Below are 24,167 nucleotides of genomic sequence, written 5' to 3'. Positions count from 1 at the left end.
GCCTCAACTCTGGAACACCTGACCCATGAGACAACTTTGGAAACCAAGGCAACTGGACAAGCACTGACTGAGGTCTCGGCTGAGCCTGGCGACTGTTTGGAGGACAGTGGCATTGCAAAATCGACTGGCTTTTGGATTATCTGCCAGCCTCACAAGGGGGAAGCATGTGCTGTTGTGGGTCAGGAGTGCTGTACTTACATTCCAGATACCTCTGAAAATATCACCAACCGAGCTGAACATATTAAGCAACATGCTGACCACATACAAGACCTGGGCAGGGAATTCTATGATTATAGCCCACTGAGTTGGTTGGGTCACGGATAGTTTCTTTAAAGTCTTTTTCGGTCATGGTACTATTGCTCGTAGGAATAGTGTTACTTGTTTGCTTGTGCCAATGCATCTTGAATTGGATTTTCAATGTGCCTACATAAGTGATCGTCATAATAGACAAAAGGGGGAACATGTGGTATTGTGGGTTTCATTTAACATTGCATGATGGGAAACAAAATGGCCAACTTTGGAATTGTGGATCAGCAAGTTAATCAGGACTGTGGCAAAAGGCCCGAAACAGCTTTCAGGACCAGGCTGATTGTAAACAAATTCCACGAGTTTCATAAAACTTCAGTAATCTTCTTAACGGTTCCTTGTATATTTCAAGCTGCAGATTTTAGCCTGAACTAAATGTCTGCAAAGAAACAGGGTTACAGAATGACGCAAATGATTAATGTTTTTCAGGCTGTGTTGTGATTGTCCCTGGGTATGAGACAACCCTTAATTGCCCTGGGTATGAGACAACTGAGAGACTTGATCGAGCCATTTCAGAGGCAGTTAAGGGTCAACCACATTACTGTTGGTCAGGAGTCATGAGTAGGCTAGATCGGGTATATTTCCTTTCCAAAAGGGTATCTGTGAACCAGATGGGTTCTTATGCCAATGATTTTTGATTCAAGATTTTCCTGAATTCAAATTTTACCACCTGCAATGGATGGTATTTGAGTGTATCTCTGCAAAATGTCAAGCTGCTCTATATTCCTGGCCCAATAACTAAATCACTGCAGCTGCAGTGTGAATGTTGCATTCATTAATGCTTATTCTTTTACCTTCAAATGGAAGACAATAAAATAAACCCCCAAAATAATAGCTGTGATGTGAAGTGCTTTGACCCATTGGGAGGACACAGGTCAAATTTAGGGCACGGGGCTTTAATCCTATTCGTGCGGACTAATTTGGATGTGATTTGAGTCCCGTTTGACCCTGTGTGAGAACATTTCCCCTGACCTTTGGGAATGGGTCAAGTACTCATCTACCTCACCAACCCAGTCAGATTGAAGAGTTGACAAGGAGCGTTCACCAGGATGTTTGCATTTACATAATCGGTTCAATATTCCATCAGGTACTGAGAGTGAAATATAGTGAGAAAACCAGAATTAAAAACATTTGTAAATGATGAAAACCATTTATCGTTTCAAATCTGTCCATAACTACACTTGGGGCAGTCTCCAGGTCAATGTCATGAAAGAATTTACATTGAATGCAACCCAAGCTACAACTGCCAGCATGTAGATGAAAGGGAAGTTTTATGATTTTACTCAGTATTTCCTGCGTTAGCAGTATGATGGTTTACAAGATATGCAGGGCCATGGGGTTACTACATCATAGAATCATCAAGCCATACAGCACAGAAACAGATTCTTTGGCCCAAGTCAATCATGCCAACCACATTTTACAAGATCATCTCATGCAATTTGCCTGTATTTGTCCCATATTCTTCGAAACACTTTCTGTTCCTGTACCTGTACGAATGGCTTTTAAATGTTGCTCCTGTACCTGCCTCTACCACTTCCTCTGGAGGTCATTACATATATGCACTGCCCTCTGTGTTAGAAGGTTGCCCTTCAGTTCCCTTTACAAACTTTCTGCTGTCTCCTTAAACATATGCCCTGCATAGAAGGAAAAGCAACATGAGTTCGACTGGGACCGCATTACTATTATAGGACAAGCCAAACAGAGAACAGCCAGGGAATTCCTAGAGGCATGGCACTCATCCACAGATTCTATCAATAAGCACATTGACCTGGACCCAATATACCGACCACTGCAGTGGACAGCTGGAACTGACAACCGGAAATGGCAGAGACAAACCACTATAAATGCCGGAGGAAAGATCACAGAAGCGCTTCACAGGAGGCTCCCAAGCACTGAGGATGTCACCTAGACAGGGGACACCAGAAATTCCCAGCTCGGCGAACAGAACCACAACAACATATGCCCTGCAGTTTCGAACTCACCTTCCCGAGATAAAAGACCTTTGCTGTTTACTTTATCTATGCCCCTCATGATTTAAAAACCCTCGAAGAGCTCATCCCTCAAACGTCTCTGCTCCAGGGAAAGAAATCACAGCCTTCCTGTTTTTTTCTCCTTATAACTCCAATTCTGCAGAACCGCAATAATGAGCTTGTAAATATTTTCCACACCCTCTCCATTTTAATAATATCCTTCCTGTGGCGGGGCGACCAGAACTGTACACAGTACTTCGAAAGTGGCCTCACTAATGTCTGTACAACTGCAACATGATGTCCCAATTCCCATATTCAGTGGTCTGAGCAAAGACAGCAAGTGTGTGAAACAGCTTCTTTACCACCCTGTCTATCTATAAAGCAACTTACAAAGAACTATGCTCCTGGACCCTTAGGTCTTGCTGTTGAACAGCATTCCCCAGGACCCAGCCATTAACTGTGTGAGTCCATAACTTTCCTTGGAGTTGAGAAGGCAGAGGGGTTCTCATTGGGATGTACAAAACAACGAGGGGCGTCTTGAGGCATGACATCGAGATTTCTCCCTAGTAAAGGGGTCAATGACCTGGAGGCACAGACTTAAGTTAACGAGCAGGAAATTTCAACTATTTGCGGAAAGGTGGTTTCACTAATAGGTTTGTGGGTAGCGGGAGATCATTGTCTTAAGAGTGACCCTGTAACAGATTTAAAAAGGACTCAGGTGAGCATTTGAAATGACATAACATGCATGGTTTCAGAGCAGGTGCTGCAAAGGGAGATTCGAGGAGATGTTTGATGACCAGTCCAGACTGGAGGGGATGAGGTGGTCTGGTGGCGTTGTTAGTGAACTCTTATTCCAGAGACTCTGGTAAATTCAGAGGGGGTGTTCTGAATTCAATCTTTAAGAAACGATCAGCGGTTATGCCTCCTGAACGAGCACAATCTGAAATGTCATGCCCTGGCATATCTCACATTCAATCATTATCATCAAATTAGGGGGATCAACTCTGGTTCAAAGGAGAGCACAGCACGGCATGCCAGACGTAGCACCGGCCACACCTGAAACTTAGGTGCCCACACGGTGAATCTACCAAACGAGACTACTTGCCAAACAGCAGCAGACAGGGCAAGGCTAATGAATCAGATCCAATCCTGCCACATTGGCGGAGGAGGCTCCACAAATATCCCCATCCTCAATGATGGAGGATAATAAGGAATGTCTTCACCCTGGGAGAGAGTTGATCACTTTCTCAGGCACAACTGAGGAGGACCAATAAACGCTGCCCAAGCACATCCCACAAATTATTTTTTTCAAAAAAGCCTACTCGGGAGTATTTGCGTGGAATTACTTTCTTCAGGGCTTGGTAAGACTATTCTCAGGAATTATATGCAGTTGTGTGAATCCAACTGAAGCGAGGAAATTACGCCAGAACTTATTTCCTCTTGTATTTAGTTTATGGGAAGAGTCCTGAGTAAAAAGTAAATTTCAAGAGTTTTGTAACTAGGTTACTGCTTGTAGAATTGCACTCTGTGGGCAGAGAGAGTGTCCAAATATTTTTGAAAACTGAGTGAATCTTTAATTCCAGATAATACAATTGGCTAGTCTTGATGGACTGCTCGAAGTTGTATGATCTATGAATGTTTCTTTTGTGGATCTGAGCTCTGGAAAGATAAGGAAAATTGGAACTTTGGAAAGGTAATTCAACTCTGCTAAGATCTGAGAAAAGGCTTTGAAGAGAAGTAAACTCACACAAAGGAAGTAGACTATTTCCTCACCTAGAAAGCAAATATAACACATGGCCCTTATCTCCTCACCAGGAGGAAGAGGGAGGTGCTGACATAATTATGTCCAAAAGACTCTTGCATCAGCTCAGAGCATTTAGATTTTATATGCAATACGTTTTATGAATCAGAGATACATGGACTAATTAACCCATTCTGCTTGAAATGGGATGGATGGATATATTTTCATTTTAAAATTTTGTTATTTTCCGAATTTCTGAATATGTCTGAATGCTTCCTGTATCACAACTGTTCCAAGTGGACGTTAATGTTGGGGCTGATGATGAGATGGACTTCTCCCTTGATTTAACGAATATCAAACAACACACGAGAGAGAAATCCGAGAGCAGCCATCAGCTGGGGCTGTTATCTTGCAAAACAAGGCAAGAGAGTTGTTAGTGTTTCCCCAACTGTTCCACCTCAGTGCAGAGAGGTAAAACCAGTGTGTAATGTCACTCAGGAACTAGAACGGGGGGACAAACAAGTACAATGCTTCAGAACAGCTGAGGAAGAGACCCACAAGTCCCTTTCCCCCAGTGAACTGAAAGAAGCCCTCTGTGAAAATTGCATCATACTCAAAGAGAGTTCTGATGCAGGTTACAATGACAGCACCCTCACCTTCAGCTGAAATCAGTACTAACAATCGCTGCAAAGCTGAAAAATAGTTTTTTTCTTATAAATACTGTAGAAAAGATGTGAACAAAAGAAGTTTAGCTTGTCCTTGGAACACCTTTAAACCTCTATTGCAAGACATCCAGTTTGAACTCAAATTGTCATGAGAAATGTTTTGTCAGTATACTTGTTTCAGTTTGAAAGTGGCGTTGAAAGAAAAATCTGGAACATTTTTTAAGGAAATTGAGATTCAAAATGCCAGTTTGAGATTGTTGAAAGATTTGTTTTGACAGTTTTTGAACAGAGTAGGTGGAAGTATGATATGAACTCACCTGATGACTTGGGTTCTGCTCCCCCCACTCCTCCCCTCAATAGTTAACTCTTCTGTTGACACTTTGAAACCATCTCTCCCAATTCGTACATGGCCAGATGTGTTGTGTGGGTATCCCTAACCCACTGGGTTTCTTTCTGAGCCACCATGGGTATGTTTTTATTTTGATTTTTGTTTGAACAGGTTTCCAGAACAGGATAAGCGAACTGAAAGTGTGGAAGATAAGTCTTTGAAATCAGGTGAACCCTGAGCTGATTACAATCAGTGGAATCTCCAATATAGAACACTGCTCAGAAGGTCTATAAACAGGTCCAGGCAGTGGGCTGTGGAGGGGTCGTAATGATCAATTGCCTCTCCCTTCTCTGTGGCTACGTTTGAGCCCAGTTGTCCCTGGAGAAGGAGCACGCAGTGTCTACCAATACCTTTGAGCTGTTCAGGGAGAGATAGGCACTGCAGGTAGTGGAGTGTTTTATTGCCCTCTCCAACTCTATTTTGATTTCATCCCTGCCCACCCCTTCACTTTTCTGATCACACAGCATTGCCTTTAGATGTGAAGGGCATTATTTGTCACTGGCCACTAAGGTGCTTCCTTTCTTCCTGGTGGTGGAAAGTGAATAAAGGAATATACACCAGCTGTCTTCAGCTGTGTCTCACACCTGCACGTGCACACACGCACACACGCACACACACACACACACACACATACACACACACACACACACGCACACACACACACTCTGCATGCTGGGTAAGATATAAGCACGACTAGTGTGGGGGGTGTGGGGGAAAGAAACAAAAATAAGAGCACTGCTTAAAACCACCAAGCCTGGATGTGTAACTCTTTCTGAAATTTGGATTAATAAAAATATTTGAAACAAGTTGCTTGTTCAATTTTCCAATAGGATATTTAACTGAAGTTTAAATAGCCTATCCAGTTGTATGGCTGGTTTTAAGATATTTACTTTCCTCTTTTTTCTGCCATTAATGTTCCTGGCAATTCATATTTTAAGTATTCCTGATGGTGTGAACTATGTTGCTTAATGTTTATTATTTACCACTGTATAGATTCAATAACAACCCATCCTAGAATTTAAACGTTGCTATTAGATCTTCTCCTTCACTCTTGTAGTGAACCAATTTTACCATTGATGATGACCTATAAGCCTTGTTTGCTTATTTTATTCACTTTTGCTATGGATTCCAAAATATGCTGTTGTAAACTGCGTTTCATACATATATTTGTAGGATAGCACTTAATTATTCAATTTACACCTGTCATGAAACAGTAAACCTGCAAATTGGGCCTATCTTCTATCACATTGTTCTTTGAAACTGGATTTGATCTGTAAATATTACCTTCTATTTCACGCCCTTCCCTCACAGTTAATTTGGTGGCAATTATGATCCCGTCCCGCCAAAAGTGCGTTCTCTCCAAGTGTGTAGCTCATTACTTGATTGGAATAGCAGTGGCTGATCCCTTTGTCGTTGTATTTGATGTCATATTGTGGAACACTGTTCCAATGTATCTACCACATTCGTTTGTGACAATTACTCCTGTGTGTAGTCTTTTTTCCATCCTGGGGTCAGCCGCCACAATGGTTTTGGTTTGGTTTGCAGTTACATTCATGGTAGTTTGGTGCACTAAACTCTACATCGCTGAAGCCAGGCGCCATCTCACGGAGACATCCTTCTACCGCTCCCTCGACCACTACATCACCTCTCATCACTAAAGCATCGTCTCCCAGACCATCCACAACATCATCACCTCAGGGGATTTCCTATCCACAGCCTCCGACCTAATAGTCCAGGAATCCCGCACCGTCTGGTTCTATCTCTAATGGCACGGTGGCACAGTGGTTAGCACTGCTGCCTCACAGCGCCAGAGGTCCCTTGCTCTCGGTGTGGTTTCCTCGACATTGCGGAGACGGGACGCCAACTCTCGGACTATTTCATAGAACATCTCTGGGGCACATGCACCAAACAACCCCACTGCGCTGTGGCTGACTGCTTCAACACCCCCTCCCACTCTGCCAAGCAAATGGAAGTCCTGGGCCTCCTCCACCCCAAATCCAAGCCACCAAACACTTGGAGGAAGAATACCTTGTCTTCTGCCTTGGGATCTTTCAACCACATGGCATCATTGTCAATTTCACCAATTTCCTCATCTCCCCTCCCTCCACCTCACCCCAGATCCAAACCTTCAACTCGGCACTGCCCTCTTGAAGTGTCCTACATGTCCACCTTCCTTCCCACCTATCTGCTCCACCATGCCCTCCAACCTATCACCATCACTCCCAATGTACGTCTACCTGTCACCTTTCCAGATTCCTCACCTACACTCTCACCTTCACCTCCAATTTATCTCTCAGCCCCCTTCATTCCTCTCCCTCCACACCCAACATTCCTGATAAAGGGCTTCTGCCCGAAACGTTGACTCTCCTTCTCCTCGGATGCTGCTATGCTTTTCGACTCTGATCTCCAGCATCTGCAGTCCTCACTTTCTCTCATACTCCTCTCAACCCTTCCCATTCACGTACCTGTCCAAATGTCTTTTAAATGTTGTGGTTGCACCTGCCTCTACCAATTCTACTGTCAGGTCATTTCCACTCATGCACCAGCCCCTGTACAGGTTAGGTGGATTGGCTATGGGATATGTAGCATTGCAGGAATACGGAGGAAGGGGGTGGATCTGCGTGAGATGCTCTTCAGAGTGTCAACATGTGCTCAATGGGCTGATTGGCCTGTTTCTACACCATGGGGTGCTATGATTCAATGATTTTAAAAGCGGAATGATAAACAAATGCAAAATGACATTTTTCCTTTAAAAACTGAAAGGATACCAATGGAAGATGACTTTGCTAACCTCTTCAGGAAGAAACAAGGACAAAGGTTGACAGATCTGAAACCGTAATAACTTGTTAACACCAATAACAGTGAATCTGAGGTAAATACATCTGAATTAACAATGCCATTAATGGCCTGCTAGTATTTTCTGTGCCTTTACGATATTTTCTCAATATTTTGTTCCACGCAGAGTACAGCATTGTGACGTCAACCTCCTCGCATTGGCAAAAACTAATCAAATCATAATGCACATTTGTCAAAGTGAATCTGTTAAATGGGTAGGATGTTGTTGTGGTGCTGTTCGCCGAGCTGGGAATTTGTGTTGCAGACTTTTCATCCCCTGTCTAGGTGACATCCTCAGTGCTTGGGAGCCTCCTGTGAAGCGCTTCTGTGATCTTTCCTCCGGTATTTATAGTGGTTTCAATCTGCCGCTTCCGGTTGTCAGTTCCAGCTGTCCGTTGCAGTGGTTGGTATATTGGGTCCAGGTCGATGTGCTTATTGATTGAATCTGTGGATGAGTGCCATGCCTCTAGGAATTCCCTGGCTGTTCACTGTTTGGCTTGTCCTATAATAGTAGTGTTGTCCCAGTCGAACTCATGTTGCTTGTCATCTGAGTGTGTGGCTACTAAGGATAGCTGGTCATGTCGTTTCGTGGCTAGTTGGTGTTCATGTATACGGATCGTTAGCTGTCTTCCTGTTTGTCCGATGTAGTGTTTTGTGCAGTCCTTGCATGGGATTTTGTACACTACATTGGTTTTGCTCATGCTGGGTATCGGGTCCTTCGTTCTGGTGAGTTGTTGTCTGAGAGTGGCTGTTGGTTTGTGTGCTGTTATGAGTCCTAGTGGTCGCAGGAGTCTGGCTGTCAGTTCGGAAATGCTCCTGATGTATGGTAGTGTGGTTAGTCCTTTGGGTTGCGGCATGTCCTCGTTCCGTTGTCTTTCCCTTAGGCATCTGTTGATGAAATTGCGCAGGTATCCGTTTTTGGTGAATACATTGTATACGTGTTCTTCTTCCTCTTTTTGCAGTTCTGGTGTGCTGCAGTGTGTTGTGGCCCTTTTGAATAGTGTCTTGATGCAACTTCTTTTGTGTGTGTTGGGGTGGTTGCTTTCGTAGGTCAGGACTTGGTCTGTGTGTGTGTCTTTCCTGTAAACCTTTGTGGTGAATTCTCCGTTAGGTGTCCTCTGTACCATCACATCTAGAAATGGGAGTTGGCTGTCCTTTTCTTCCTCTCTAGTGAATCGGATTCCTGTGAGTGTGGCGTTGATGATCCGGTGTGTGTTCTCTATCTCTGTGTTTTTAATGATTACAAAGGTGTCATCCACATATCTGACCCAGAACCTCACAGGAGGCTCCCAAGCACTGAGGATGTCACCTAGACAGGGGACGAAACGTCTGCAACACAAATTCCCAGCTTGGCGAACACAACCACAACAACGAGCACCCGAGCTACAAATCTTCTCACAAACTTTGGGTAGGATGTTTAAAAAGTAACTTATTTTGTGGTTTTGATTCTTTTCCTTCCTTTCCCAAAGCAATCCACAAATGCAAGAAAAATAATCTACATCTTTGTTGCTTAGAGGAAGAATAGCCAAGGTCTTTTCCTCAAGGTAGGGGAGTCCAAAGCTAGAGGGGCTAAGTTTAAGCTGAAAGGGGGGGAAAGATATAAAATGGACCTAAGGGGCGACTTTTTCACACAGAGGGTGGTGCGTGTCTGGAACGAGTTGCCAGAGGAAGTGGTGGAGGCCAGGATCATAACAACATTTAAAAGGCATCTGGATGGATACGCGAATAGAAAGGGTTTGGAGGGAAATGCGCCAAATGCTGATAAAGAGGACTAGATTATTTTATCAGACATGATCGACATGGATGAGTTAGATCAAAGGGTCTGTTTCTGTGGTTTATGATTCTGTAACTGCACTTTTCCACTTCCAGACTTTCTTCCCTGTCTTTTCCTGAATCCTCCTGGGTCCAGATCTTTTATAAACTGGCCTTTGTTCATTGTGGCTCACGGATTAGGAGAGTCAATTGTTTAAAGTAAATGGCTGAAAGACAGAGAGTGGCACACTTGTCATAGAGTCATAGAGTCATAGAGATGTACAGCATGGAAACAGACCCTTCGGTCCAACCCGTCCATGCCGACCAGATATCCCAACCCAATCTAGTCCCACCTGCCAGCACCCGGCCCATATCCCTCCAAACCCTTCCTATTCATATACCCATCCAAATGCCGCTTAAATGTTGCAATTGTACCAGCCTTCACCACATCCCCTGGCAGCTCATTCCAAACACGTATCACCCACTGCATGAAGTCGATTTTTATTTCAGGCTGAGAGATGGGAGAGATGTTCTACAGTAGTCCGTGTTAGATCCACTGGCATTTTTGAAACATATAAAGGACTTAAATATTGGAGAGCAGCATAACATTTGAAAATTTGCCGATGATGCCAAACATGGAGCAATGGTATGCAGTGAGGTTGATAATAATTGGCTGCATTAGGACACCATCAGCAAATATAATGGGACAGGCAAGTGGCAGATGGAATTTAATGTAGAGGAGTGTGCGATGATGCATTTTGGAAGAAGGGCTAAGGATAGGTAAGGTAGAAATAGAGGCACAATTCTAAAGCGTGGCAGATACAGAGGGACCTGGAGCTTCATGTGTGTAGAATGTTGAAGAGGGCAGAACAGAGAGAGAGAGAGAGAGTAGTAGTTAGCAAAGTATGTGAAGTCACAGACTTTTCTAAAAAGAGGTATGGAATGCAAAACATGGAATTTATGCGCTGGTATGACTTCAAATTGGGTTTTGAGGGTCTTTGAGATGGTGCAGAGGGAGCTTTATCAGAATGATTTCAGCAATGAGGGATTCAGCAACAAGGTTGGAGAAGCTGAGCTTGTTCTGCTCAGAGCAAAGGAAGTTGGGTACAAATGTGGTCGAGGTGTACAAGATCGTGACTGGTTGAGATCAGGCAGATACAGAAAAGAAGTTCCAATGAACTTATATGAAAGGATTAATAACTACACATCTAAGGTATGGGGAGGAGATTTTTAAAGCTTATTTTTTTAATTGGAAATTATCATTGTGAGTTGCTCCAGCATTTCTTGCTCATCCCTAATTGTTTTTGAAAAGGTGCTCGTAAGCTGCATCCTTTTTTCAAAATGTATTTCTATTTAAAAATGATTTTTTTTCTTTTCAATATTACAACAAACACAAAACTAATATTAGTTCACACTAACATTAAAAAACAAAGCTGCTAATTACATAAATAAATATCAACTAATAACTAAGCTAAAAAAGAAAAGTCTTAACAATAATAAAAATGATAATAACCACAACACAGCTCAACAAAACAAAACAATAGCCCTTGATCATCGAGTACATACGTTTATACATATTCATATGTTCATAGTTCCTCCCCTCTGGATACCAGATTCATTACATAGAATTGCCATGGCTATATAAAAACTCTTATTGGTATTGGCAGACTATTCTGTACCCCGGTAGTCCAAAAAGGTCTACCATGTCTTATAGAAATTCTCGGTTTGATGGTGCACCATACTCATCAGAGAGTCCAAGGGAATGTGCTCCATGACTAGCTTACACCTGACTGCCCCGGCCTGGAGGAAGTTTTGACACCCACCCTAACAGAATGTTCTTTCTGGCCCAAAACAGTGAGGCTACTGAAAAGCCTTTTGTTGTGTGTGCATCTAACGAATGTGAATTAACAAAGCCAAGCAGAAGAGATACCAGGTCCATCTCTAACTCTACCCTCAATGCCTTCTCTCTTTCGCCTACCACAGCGTTCCAGTATTTCCACAGTCTGTGGCAGGACCAAAGACATTGAGTAAGCGTCCCCATGCTCAGTTTACATTTTGGACACCTTGGAGATGCTCCCAATTTAAAATGAGCAAGGCAGTCTGGGACCAGGTGGACCCGGCGTAGATTCTTCAGTTGCAAGGTGTGGGTCCTGTTGCAAACTGAGATTCTTCTTGCATTTTCCAGATATCCTCCCATATTTCAGAAGAGATCTCAATGTCCAACTCCCTCTCCCATACCTTACGGAGTCCTTCAGTCTCGTCAAAGGAACCCTCTCCCAATAGATAATAAGCGCTGCTAACAGATAATGATTCCTCAGCACTCAACACTCTCTTCTCCATGTCAGACCTATAAGGATCAGTTAGAAGTGTCGTCCCTTTTTGTATGAAGTTTCTAATTTGAAAGAAAGGAAAGAGGTCTCTACTGGGCAATTCATATTCCCGACCAACTGGTCAAAAGACATCAATATGTCCCCTTTGGAATAAATCACTCAAACAACACATGCCCCTAGATGCCCCTAGTTTAAAGCCTGGCATACCATTTGTGGGTGTCAAAAATGATGTTTTGGCAATATTGCCCTCTCTCTGACCCATTGCCCTCCACGCCTTGACAGTAATAATAACTATTGGGCGATGGCAATATTCGTGAGCTGTTCTCATTTTGTCTAAGAACAGCAGGCTAATAAGGGGGCATCTCACCTGAGATGCTTCAATGTCCAGCCAAAGCGAGTGAGCAGCATTCCCCCCCACCTCTTCCCCAGCCCAGTCATTGAAGTAAGACAACAACAAGCTTAACTGATAGTTTTAATATCTGGGAGGCCCACTCCTCGTAGTCTGTAAGGTAGCTGCAATTTAGTCAATTTAATTAGGAACCACTTGCGATATCAAATAAAAGAATTAAACCAGCTGCTCAATCTTCTAAGTATTTTCTTAGTAAAAAGCAGAGGGTGCACTCAAATAGGATACAACAGGCGGGGCAGAATGTTCATCTTAATGAGGGCTAGCCGACCTAATGAAGAGATCGTAAATTGTTTTTAAATAGCGGATCAAAAATGGCAATAATAAATACACCTAAGTAGAGAAAGCCGTCCTGTCACCATCTAAAAAGGAATCAAGATCCGCCCTCAGGATCAGGCACTCTCGGGAGACCACCCATGGGCATGGCCTCTGACTTTCGCGAAATTGATCTTATAACCCAAGAAGCCACAAAATAGATTTATGCATTGTATCAGGTGTGGCACTGAGACTGCTGGGTTGGAGAAAAAGGCAAGAACATCATCCGCATACAGTGCGATCTTATGTGACTTCATCCCCACATCTTGGAATGGCTGTATTGGGATCCCTGCGTATTCCCTCCACCAGCGGTTCAATCACCAATGTGAAAATGGCGACAAGGGACAGCTCTGTCGACTGCGCCTACAAATATTACAATTGCTTCATCATACACCATTTGTGAGGACTGCAGCAAGAGGATCACTACACAAAACTTCCACCCACCTGATGAAGGCCCCTCCCAGGCCAAACCACTTCAAAGTATGAGAAAGATGTGGCCACTCAATCCTGTCAAATGCCTTTACCACCTCGAAGGAGATCACCAATCCCTGCAATGTTGACATACTTAGATCATGTTAAGTAATCTCCTGGCATTATCTGTCTATTTGTGACCTTTTATGAACCCCATCTGGTCCTCCTTAATGATAGAGGGCAGTAGAGTTTCTAGCCTTAATGCCCGAGTCTTGGATAGGATTTTGAAGTCGACATTCAGGAGTGAAATGGGTCCACAGGAAGCACAGTCCTCTGGGACATTCCCTTTTTTAAGAATAAAAGAGATGTTCATCTCTCTCTTAGAGATGGTGGTAGGAGGCCACGACTATATGAGTCATTAAACATACTAAGCATCGGCCCTGACAATATACTTACAAATTCGCTAAAGAACTCATTGGGAAGCCCGTGAAGATCCAGCGCCTTTCCATCCTGCAGCTGCCTCACGACCTCCTGCACCTCTTGCTCTGACAATGGGGCATTGAGGAGAGGCTTTTGTTCAGGGGTCATTCCCAGAAGGTCCAAATTCTTTTTAAAAATGCAGTCTATCTTAACCCACCCACAATCACACCTTTCAAATTGGTATAATTCAGAATAAAATTTCCGGAATGCTACATTAATCCTTTTAGAATCGTGGGTCAAATTTCCAGTGTCCTCTCTGATTGAGGTAATGGCCTGGGTGTGGGGGGCGGGTGGAGGGGTGGGAGGAACACTCTTTTTCCTAGCAAGGTATACTAGGTATTTGCCTGGCTTATCCCCGAGCTCCAACAGCCTTTGACTTGCAAATGTTAACTCCCTCTTGGATGTCCATGTGATCATGAATTTCAGCATCGTCCAAAGTGCTGTGATCCCCTGCGGTTTAACCAGTGAGGGCCTGTCAAAATATGCCTTTTCAGCTACATTCAGGCGCACCTTGAGCAAGTGTTGCTGTTCACGCACCCATCGCTTCTTACTAGCTGAATAGGAAATAACCAACCCCCTAGCACAGGCTTTATTTGTTTCTCAAAGGATCGATGGGCTACTGGCCGAGCCTGAATTAATATCTAAAAAAGCCCTGAACTCAGTTGAAAAGAATTCAATAGCTTGCTATCCTTGAGGAAGGAGGGGTTCAGTCGCCAGTGCCTCGGGCCTACTGAGCTGCATTCTTGAACCACTGCAGTCCACTTTGTAGCTACATCCATAGTGCTGTTAGGAAGAGTTACACACGATTTGGACTTTGTGATAGTGAATGAACTGCAAGATAGCTGCTCGTCTGAATAGGATGTGGGTTAGAAGAGCCTTTGTAAGCAATGGTGTTCCCATATATCAAGTGTCCTTGTCCTATGATCTCAACTAGTAACCATATTAGGCATGTCAGATCCGAGAATGGAAACTGGGTTGACACGTGATGTGTTAACTTTTGCAGTTGGTTAACGTGGTGGTTAGTCGCTGAAACATTTGTGTGAGGTTGCAGATATTATTTAGCAAGAGAACAAAAGTTTAGTATGAAAAGAAGAAAAATCAAACAAATCTACATGCATGTTGAAAACAGTTAGAAAGCTCTGAACACAGACATAAAAACAAAGGCTCATTTCCACATAAACATTATTCTTTTACTCTGACAATGAGGTATCTTCTGAAAAAAAAAGACACTTATGAGGGATCGTTCCCAACGACATCTTTTTGCCCTGTCCTTCACTTTGTTTTAACAAATTTGATGTCACTTTTCCTACGGTGACAGCTCAGATTAACACATGCTTTTCTCTCTTCTGTGTGGTACTGGTGCTGTGACAGCTTCACCAACGAGGAAGTGTTGCAGAGATTCAGCAGCGTGGACGTCAAGGCAGACCGATCATCTCCCAGATGTGGGCAAGTGGCAAATCAGTGGGCACTGCCACACGACCAAAGAAGAAGACTGGGCCAGATAAAGAAGATTCAGACAAATATATTTGGGGAGGACTGTCAGGAATGAGGTGCCGTCTGAGCTGGAGAGAGAGAGAGAGAGAAAGAGAGAGAGAGAGAGAGATTGTGTTGGACGTTAGCTGGCAGCAGAGCCTTCCTCCGGTTATAACCTGGAACAAAAGGATCTACATCTAATTTCTCTGTCTTTCATTGACTGATCTACTCATGCAAGTCTGTCATTTTATGTCTTTATTTCAGATCCCTGACATTTGTACATTTTTCTCTTTAGTGATGATCGATCAATCTCCAAAGACATTAGAGAGCTAAACACCAGGTGTCGATCTGCAGTTAAAGTAGCTTGAGAGGCACAAAGACAATTGTAAGTGCAATTCAGTTCCCATTTTGACTATACCCATACATTCATTGCAGTCAGAGGAGCCCCCACAGAGCCAAGGCTGTGTGGAGTTACAAATACCATTGTCATGCATTATAAAGATAAATGGGAACGTTGAAACAGGATTGACAGGCATTACATTTTTGAATACCACTTACCAAATAACATATTTAAAAATAAGAACCAATGGCTTGTTGATGTGTTAGACATTTGGCAGTCATTTTGCCATGTATTTGAATCTTACCTCCTTTGGAATGTTACTTTGACATTGTCAGTCCTGCAGATGAACTCTTGCCCATTATTCTGCTTCCAGTTAGCTGCTGTATTGCACCTTCAGGCTCAGCATGTAAAATGGCGTCATGGCCATCAGCGATATAAACATTCTAAAATATCAGATATGGAACTTTGAAATCTTGGAACTATTGATGTAACCTTGGAGAGTCGCAGCCTCACTGGCTGGATCTTCCTCTAATGTATCCCTACACTCGTCATATTACTGAGCTGTTCCTGTATGGATGCTCCTGTCCCACGTGGGATAGGAGAGTGCAGGAAATCCAGGTCCATCGCAAAGGAAACTTACCTTAGGACTAAAGCTGGGCCATCCGGGAGAGAAGTCTAAAATTATGTTTTCACTGGAAGGGTGTTCAATAGCTGGCGAAGGCTCCATCAAATAAAATGGTGATTACGACTTCAATGATTGAATGATGTGAAATCTGAGATTGGTGGATTTTTGCTAGACCAGGATATTTAAGGATACAGACCCAGAACCAAGGCAGCTGAACACTTACAGAGGAACAAACTACTCAGTCAAATCCCTCAAATTCAGCACCGCCTTCCTAACCTGCAATCTGCTTCCTGACCTCTCCGCCCCCATCCCACTCCGGCCTATCACCCTCACCTTGACCTCCTTCCACCTATCGCATTTCCAACGCCCCTCCCCCAAGTCCCTCCTCCCTCCCTTTTATCTTAGCCTGCTGGACACACTTTCCTTATTCCTGAAGAAGGGCTGATGCCCGAAACGTCGATGCTCCTGTTCCTTGGATGCTGCCTGACCTGCTGCGCTTTTCCAGCAACACATTTTCAGAGGAACAAATCAGCCAGGATATCATTGAATACTAGAATAGGATCAAGTTACTGAATAATCTACTCCTACTGCTATATTGTTGCTTTTCGGTTTCTTCCTCATATCGCTATTGACTTCCAAAATATGGAAACATTGGCATACAGCACCTTTGTCATGTTCTCTTGGAGACTGTTAAGTGGCAGCTGATCCTTAGTAGCGTAGTTATTTTTGTTTTGTATTTCTGCAAGCCAGAAATCACTAAACTGAGTCGATTTAAAGTGCAGTTCAACATCATGACTAGTATTGCAATTGGCCATGGTGAGAAATGTCTACGGTGTCGGCCAGTCAGGGAGCAACCCGTGAACTACACCATTGAAGTAGCAAGAACTACAAAACATCAGATATAGATCAGAAGGGATCATAAGGCTAGGGGAAGGCAATGGCCTAGTGGTATCATTGCTGGACTGTTAATCCCGCTACCTAACTAATGTTCTGTGAACCTGGGTTCAAATCCTGCCGGAGCATATAATGGATTATAAATTCAATAAATATCTGGAATTAGGAGTCTAAGGGTGATTATGAAATCATTGTCAGTTCTGGGAAAGTCCATAATGTTCTATCGTGAAGGAAACTTACCTGCTCAGACTACATGTGACTCCAGATCCATGGCAGTGCAGTTGACTCTTAACTGCGCTGTGGGCAATTAGGGATGGGAAATAAATGCTGACTCTGTCAGTGATGCCCTCACCCCATAAAGGGACTTATTTTTCGAAATAAAAAAGGCTTGTATCCCGTTCTGGTAACAATGGCACCGAAGCGATAAAGAAAATGAAAGCTGGAGATTGCATCAGAAATTATGGAGGAGTTGGAGCTGCAAGCTATGGTTCATGCAAATAGAGACACCCAGATCGCAACCTTCAAAGTTCAGTGGGACACAGACGAAGAGTGAGTGGAAGAGGCAAAGATCCAATATTCAGGAGAAGGTGGATGGTCAGGAGTTGTGAGGCCGAGACCCATTCTTAGACAGGCTGGTTTTCTTGATTAACTCGATTGACAATCTTCTCCAATCCCTGGTGGATTACTCACTCTACCCTTCCATGCCATTGCAGGTCAAATCCTCTTCATCACTCTCATCAGTGTCCAGGCTGGTCTTAACATCCTTCTATTCCTTTCTATTGATGTGGGTACTGAGGTTTCCCCTCGTTTTTTTTTGAATTTGCTACTCTCACTATCAGTGACTCTTTTATGTTTATATTTTGTACTTATATACCTTCATTTCATGAGAGGTGCCTCATGGGATACAAGCCAGGAAACTCCATCCAATGAAATTGTTTCATCTCCATGAGCTGAATTTTCTCATGAAAAGAACAGATGGTATGAAAATCCTGGTAGTGAAGATGAATCAGGTTTACTTTATTTCTTAATATGATAAAGGTGGCTTGGCCGCCCTTTATTGCTCGTCCCTAATTACCCCTGAGATCAACTGCCTTCTTGATTTGCTGAGGTCTGTGTAGTGGAGAGACAACCAAATAGGGAGGTAGTTCCACGATTTTCACCCAGTGATACTGATCCACCGGCGATTTCCACATCAGGATGGGGACTAAACGAGAAGAAAAGTTGCAGGCGACTGTTATCCAAGTCAATGAGGACTTGAGAGCTCAGAATCATATCAAAATTTCAATTCATGCATTGTAACATTTTAACAGAAGCGATTTTTCTCACGCATTTGCATTGCCCTCATTCTGATGGCTGTGTAAAATAAGCATTGAAGTATTTTTTTCAACAATTTTCTTTAAAGATTAAAATAAGCTATTTTCTGCTTGAGTTTAATTCTCAATTGCTTATACCTTGGCCAAGCTAACCAGCAAAGAATCAGAGATGCCAACTGATTACCTTCATTTTCCATCTTGATTTTTAGGAATCACATTGTTGGACAGAGGATGCTCAAAGATAAACTAGCTCCTCGGCTCAATTAGTGTATTTTAGTGATCATGGTCCAGCCAGTCTCCTCCCATCTCTCATCTAAATGTACCATGTGGTCCTCCATGCTGCGAGGCACCAGTGCTAACCACTGAGCCATCGCCCAAGTTGTCTGTCTACCGTGTCTGTCTCTCTCTCTAATCCCACACTTCATTTGCCACAATAACTCAGAAAATGTACTCAGTCCTGATGGGATGCATGAGCTTTGTTGAGGAAAGGAAACTTGGAAATCACATGGCATCAAATTTAACCTGGATATAGAAACCTCGTTGTGACCATTGCTGCCAACCATGATCTGCCGCCTTTAGATGGGCTTTGCCTCCCACAGCATATTTGTATCTAATGTGGCAATTGTTACAGTTACCATTCTTTAAAATGACAACGAGGCACAAGTGATGTTGTATTGGAATTTTCAGCAGGGATTTATTAATGAGCATGATAATATACAACTTTGCGTTTACGTGCCCATCAGTGTCTGGTCTAACAGCTATTCAGTTACAAAGAGTGGCACGTTCTCAGTAAGTGATTCCTGGATGCACAGATCAGTAATTTTTCTTCCCTCTCAGAAGATAATGACAGTTTGGAATTCCTTTTCTCAAAAGGCAGTGAATGCAGAACCCTTAAATATATTTAAAGCAGAAGTAGACAGATTCATGATTATCAAAGAGATGGCAGATTATTGGGGGTTTGCAGGCATGTTTCAATTTGATTGGGTTGATTGTGGTCACATGTCACCCGCTTGATTGGCACTCAATCCACAAACAGCCACTCCCTCCCCCCCCCCCCCCCCCCCCCCACCGATGCTCAGCAGCAGCAGTGTGTACCATCCTACAAGACACACTGCAGAAATTCACCAAGGGTCGTCAGAAAGCACCTTCCAAAGCCACGACCATTTCGATCTAGGACAAGAGCAGAAGACACATGGGAACAGCACTCCCTGCAAGATCCCCCCTCCCAGCCACTCCTCATCCTGATTTGGGAATATATCGTCGTTCCTTCACTGTAAAAAAATCTTTATGGACACGCTGAATTTCCTCAGCCTCCTACCTAGCAAAGTAGAAGCTTTGTTGTACTTTCTTGATCGTACCATGAACCAGGACAGATTGTAGGTGATCATCACTCCTGGTAACCCGACACTCCCGACCATCTCCAGGATTGAGGATCCAGTTGCAGAAGGTGGAGCAGAGCCCTGGGTCTTGGAGTTTGGAGGTGAGCTTGTTTGGAATTATGGCGTTGAAGGTGGAACTGTAGTCATGCAGGAACCTGATGTGGTATCGATGCTATCCAAATGTTCCAGGGATGAGTGTAAGGTCAGGGGAGGGCAGTTGCTGTGGCCCTGCTGCGACAGTAGGCAAATTGCAAGAGCTCAAGTCAGGATGGGGGCTCGAGTTGATGTAAGCCATGACTAACCTCACAAAGCACGTCTTCATTACGGAAGTCAGTGGTAGACATTAAAGAATGCTGCAAGAGTTTTCTTTGGCACCAGGATGATTATGATCTTCTTGAACAAGAGATGAGGTTAATATCAAACATGATCTTATGGAATAGCAAATCAGACTGGAAGTGCTGAGAGTTCTATTCTTGTTCCTAGTTCATGAGTTCATTTTAGTGGAATGAAGAGCTATTGGACTGGTCCAAAGCATGGACAGTTTAGCGATGACAGATGTTTGATTGAGGGTTTCCATGTCTGAGGACCTTAGTCATAGTGAGAAATGTTTGGATGCTCGAATGTCATGTGTTTGGGAGAGATAATGGGGACCTATGCTTTGGTCAGCGTTGGTCAGTGTCATGGTAATGGGTCACTAGCACAAACTACCATGGACTTTTACAGATATTTTAACTTTTCAAAAGAAGTCAAATGAAAAACAGAAAGTGAGAACAAACGTATATTCAGTCACTATCTGACAAAGTCACACTTATGGGGCCAGTAGAATGTCGCAACAGCAGAGTGCCAGGGAAAGGTGAAACAAAAGCAGAAATGTGACAGGAAGAGATAGCTCTCTCACCAAAAGCTATCTTTCGCGAACATTTGCATTTTAGTTTTCCTGAAATATTTTTTTTAAAACGTGCAGTTAAAGACAGGCAGTGACACTCATCTGTGCATATTACTGGCCTGAGATCCTGGTGTGTAGACTAATGTGTACTGTGAAGGTCACAGTTTTGAAAACTGTGATTTAAGCACCCCTGCGCTGCAGGTTATAAAACGGGAAAAAGGCTTTTGCTCACTCTGAGTGTTGCCGGCCTGCCATTTGTGAAAGGGAACAGGGCGAAAGAATTGGAATCAACTTACGAACCAAGAATCTCAAATTCGGCAGGACTTACTAAAGTCATGTCGACTGGTAACCTCCATTACAAGGCTCATGAACTTTAACTATCTGTCCTTCAAGAAAATTCAGACCACACCCATTTTATTCTAAATTATAAATTTTGTCATGCATTGTCATCCTACTTTTTGTTTCTAATCTGCTCATATGTGAAATGTCACATTATGCTCTAGTTTAGTAATGAATAACCACAATATTTTTGTTGATTCAAGAATACCAGTAAAATTAGGGCCCTTCAAATCCTCAGGTCATTTTGGGTCTGGGAGAAAGGGATAATTTTAAATGAAACTTTTTGCAACCGTTGACATGAGTAGGATTATAATCAAAAGGAGCTAGTTCACTTCATCCCGCACAGGAGTTTAACGGCTTGAAATCTCCCATCCAGAATTATAACAAATGGGGAATCTGGCCTGAAGACTGGTCGTAACTTTTAGAAACGCAGTACCAAAAGTCAGGCAACATCAATGTCATGACCAGACACCAGCTTGAAAAAAGGGATGGAATTACATTTCACCCACCACCAACAGTTACCCCTGACCCCCATTGACAGATATTTCAGTGTGTGGAAGACCAACTATTGCAGTGTGATCAAATATACCCAGTGATGGGTGAGCGAGATATATCAGGGAGAGGGGGAGTCTGTGGGAGCTGACACCTATTCTGTAGATTGGGCAGAAAAGGGGGTCAGGAATCAAAGCGATTACTCTTGGTGTCGAAGTAGAGGTGGGGTGGGGCTCTGGGGAGGCTGGGAGTGAGGGCTGTTGGGAGACTGAGGGTGAGAGTCTGCATGACTGAGAGTCAGAGTACAGGGGAGATTGGAAGTGAGGTTTGTGGGCAGGCTGAGGGTGAGGGGTCTGGGGAAGGTCCGAGTACCAACTCCCGGCAGGCTAAGGGTGAGGGGTCTGGGGAGGTGGGCATGGGTAAGGCAGGAAGTAAGGGCTCTGGGGAGACTGGGAATGAGGGCTGTATGCAGGCTGAGGGGGAGGGGTCTAGGGAGACTGGGAGTAAGAGGTCTGTGGAGGCTGTGGGTGAGGGATCTGGGGATGCTGGGAGTGTCGGTATGGGGGAAACTGGGAGTGAGGGCACTCAGGAGACTGTGATTAAGGGTTTTGTGTTGACTATGGGTGAGGCATCTGAGGTGAGGGAGCTGTGAAGGCTGGGGGTTACATTTTTATGATTTCAGAAATACAGCCTACGAATGTGGGCGGCATGGTGGCACAGTGGCACAGTGGTTAGCACTGCTGCCTCACAGTGCCAGAGACCCGGGTTCAATTCCCGCCTCAGACGACTCTCTGTGTGGAGTTTGCACATTCTCCCCGTGTCTGTGTGGGTTTCCTCCGGGTGCTCCGGTTTCCTCCCACAGTCCAAAGATGTGCAGGTTAGGTGAATTGGCCATGCTAAATTCCCTGTAGTGTTAGGTATAGGGGTAGATGTAGGGGTATGGGTGGGTTGCGCTTCAGCGGGGCGGTGTGGACTTGTTGGGCCAAAGGGCCTGTTTCCACACTGTAAGTAATCTAATCTAATCTAATGGCAGAAAATGTGCTTATTCATCGAGATTTGTGAATGTCAAGTGCCTCAGTGAGAATCTCCCCAAATCTCTCCCAATCTCTCACTGGCAGTGTGAACGTCTGTGCTTGTGTGTGTTATTAAGTGTGTTCTTTAGTGTATTTATGTGTACGTCTCGATCCAGATGCAATTATTTGTCTATTTGTGTGTAGGCTTTTAGGTTTGTGAGTGCAAATGTGTTGTGAGGGAGATAGAGGACGTAAATGGTGAATGTCCATTCACCCATCAGAGAACTTGGAACTTAAAATAGCAAAAGCCTTGGAGTAGTTTAGACTATGTAAGGGAGATCTTAAATTAGAACAGCTGAGGAAAGCATGCACACAGGTAAAAATAAAGGAGAATCCCAATTGTGTTATGGGTACATTAAGCGTAAAATGATAACAAGTGAAGGAACAAGGCCAGTTATAGACCACGGTAGTCATTTGTGCCTGGAGTCAGAGGATATAGGTATTGTTCAAAATGAATATTTTGTGTCAACGTTCACAAGTGAGAGGGATGATATGGATATAATTATTAATGAGAAAATCTGTGATATTCCCCAGAGCCCTCACTCCTAGCTTCCCTGGACTCCTCACCCACAGCCTGCCCAAACTTTTTACTCTCAGTCTCCCTAGACCCCCCTCCCCCTCAGCCTGCACACAGCCCTCATTCCCAGTCTCCCTCAGAGCCCTCACTCCCTGCCTCACCCATACCCACCTCCCCAGACCCCTTACTCCTAGCCTGCCTAGAGCCAGCACTCAGACCCTCCCCAGGCCCCTCACCCTCAGCCTGCCCACAAACGTCCCTTTCAGTCTCCCCTAAATCCTGACTCTCAGTCATGCAGACTCTCATCCTCAGTCTCCCAACAGCCCTCACTCCCAGCCTCCCCAGAGGCACACCCTCTTTCTATTTTGGCGCCAAGAGTAATCACATAAAGAAATCAGTATAAGCAGAGTGGAGTTTGCAACAAGTCCAATCGCGCTCTCCAAAGAGTATCCCCACCCAGACTCAACCTCCTACCATATAACCCTGCATTGCCCATGGCTCATTCACCCCATCTAGGCATCCTTGGATACCAAGGGACAATTTAGCATGGCCAATCCACCCAAACCTGCGCATCTTTGGTCTGTGGGTGGGAATGCACATAGAAACAAGAAGAACGTGAAAACTCCACAGAGCCAGTCGTGCGAGGATGGAATTGATCCCATGTCCCTGGTGCTGTGAAGCAGGAGTGCTAATGACTGAGGTATCATGCCAATGTGCAGGTTCTGAGTGATCTGGCAGGCTTAAAAGTAGATAGATTTCCAGGGCCAGATGAAATGTGCTCCACTCTGCTGAAAGAGGTGAGGGGCGGAATAACATGGGCACTTGCAAAAATTTTCAATTCCTCTCTGGCCATAGAAACGGTGCTGGAGGACTGGAGAACAGCCAATGCGCTGCTGTCGTTCAATAAGGGAGCAAGCGATAAACTAGGAAATGACAGACCAGTCAGTCTAACGTTTGTGGTGGGGAAACTATTGGAAGTAATTCGAAGGGGCAGAATTAATATGCATTTGAAGAGGCAGGGATTAGTCCAAGACAGTGAGTTGAGTTTTGTTAAAGGGAGGTCATGTCTGACCAACTTGATTTAATGTTTCAAAGTACTGACTGGATGGATTGACGATGGCAATACTTTTGATGTAGGTTACTTGGAATCAACAAGGCCTTTGTTAAAATCCCATGTGGGAGGCTGATAGGAAATGTAAGAGCTCAAGGGTTTCAAGGAAGTTTACCAAACTGGACA

Source organism: Chiloscyllium punctatum, chromosome 21, assembly GCF_047496795.1.
Source record: "Chiloscyllium punctatum isolate Juve2018m chromosome 21, sChiPun1.3, whole genome shotgun sequence".
In the NCBI taxonomy this organism is placed as follows: Eukaryota; Metazoa; Chordata; class Chondrichthyes; order Orectolobiformes; family Hemiscylliidae; genus Chiloscyllium; species Chiloscyllium punctatum.
This window is presented reverse-complemented; position numbering follows the sequence as displayed.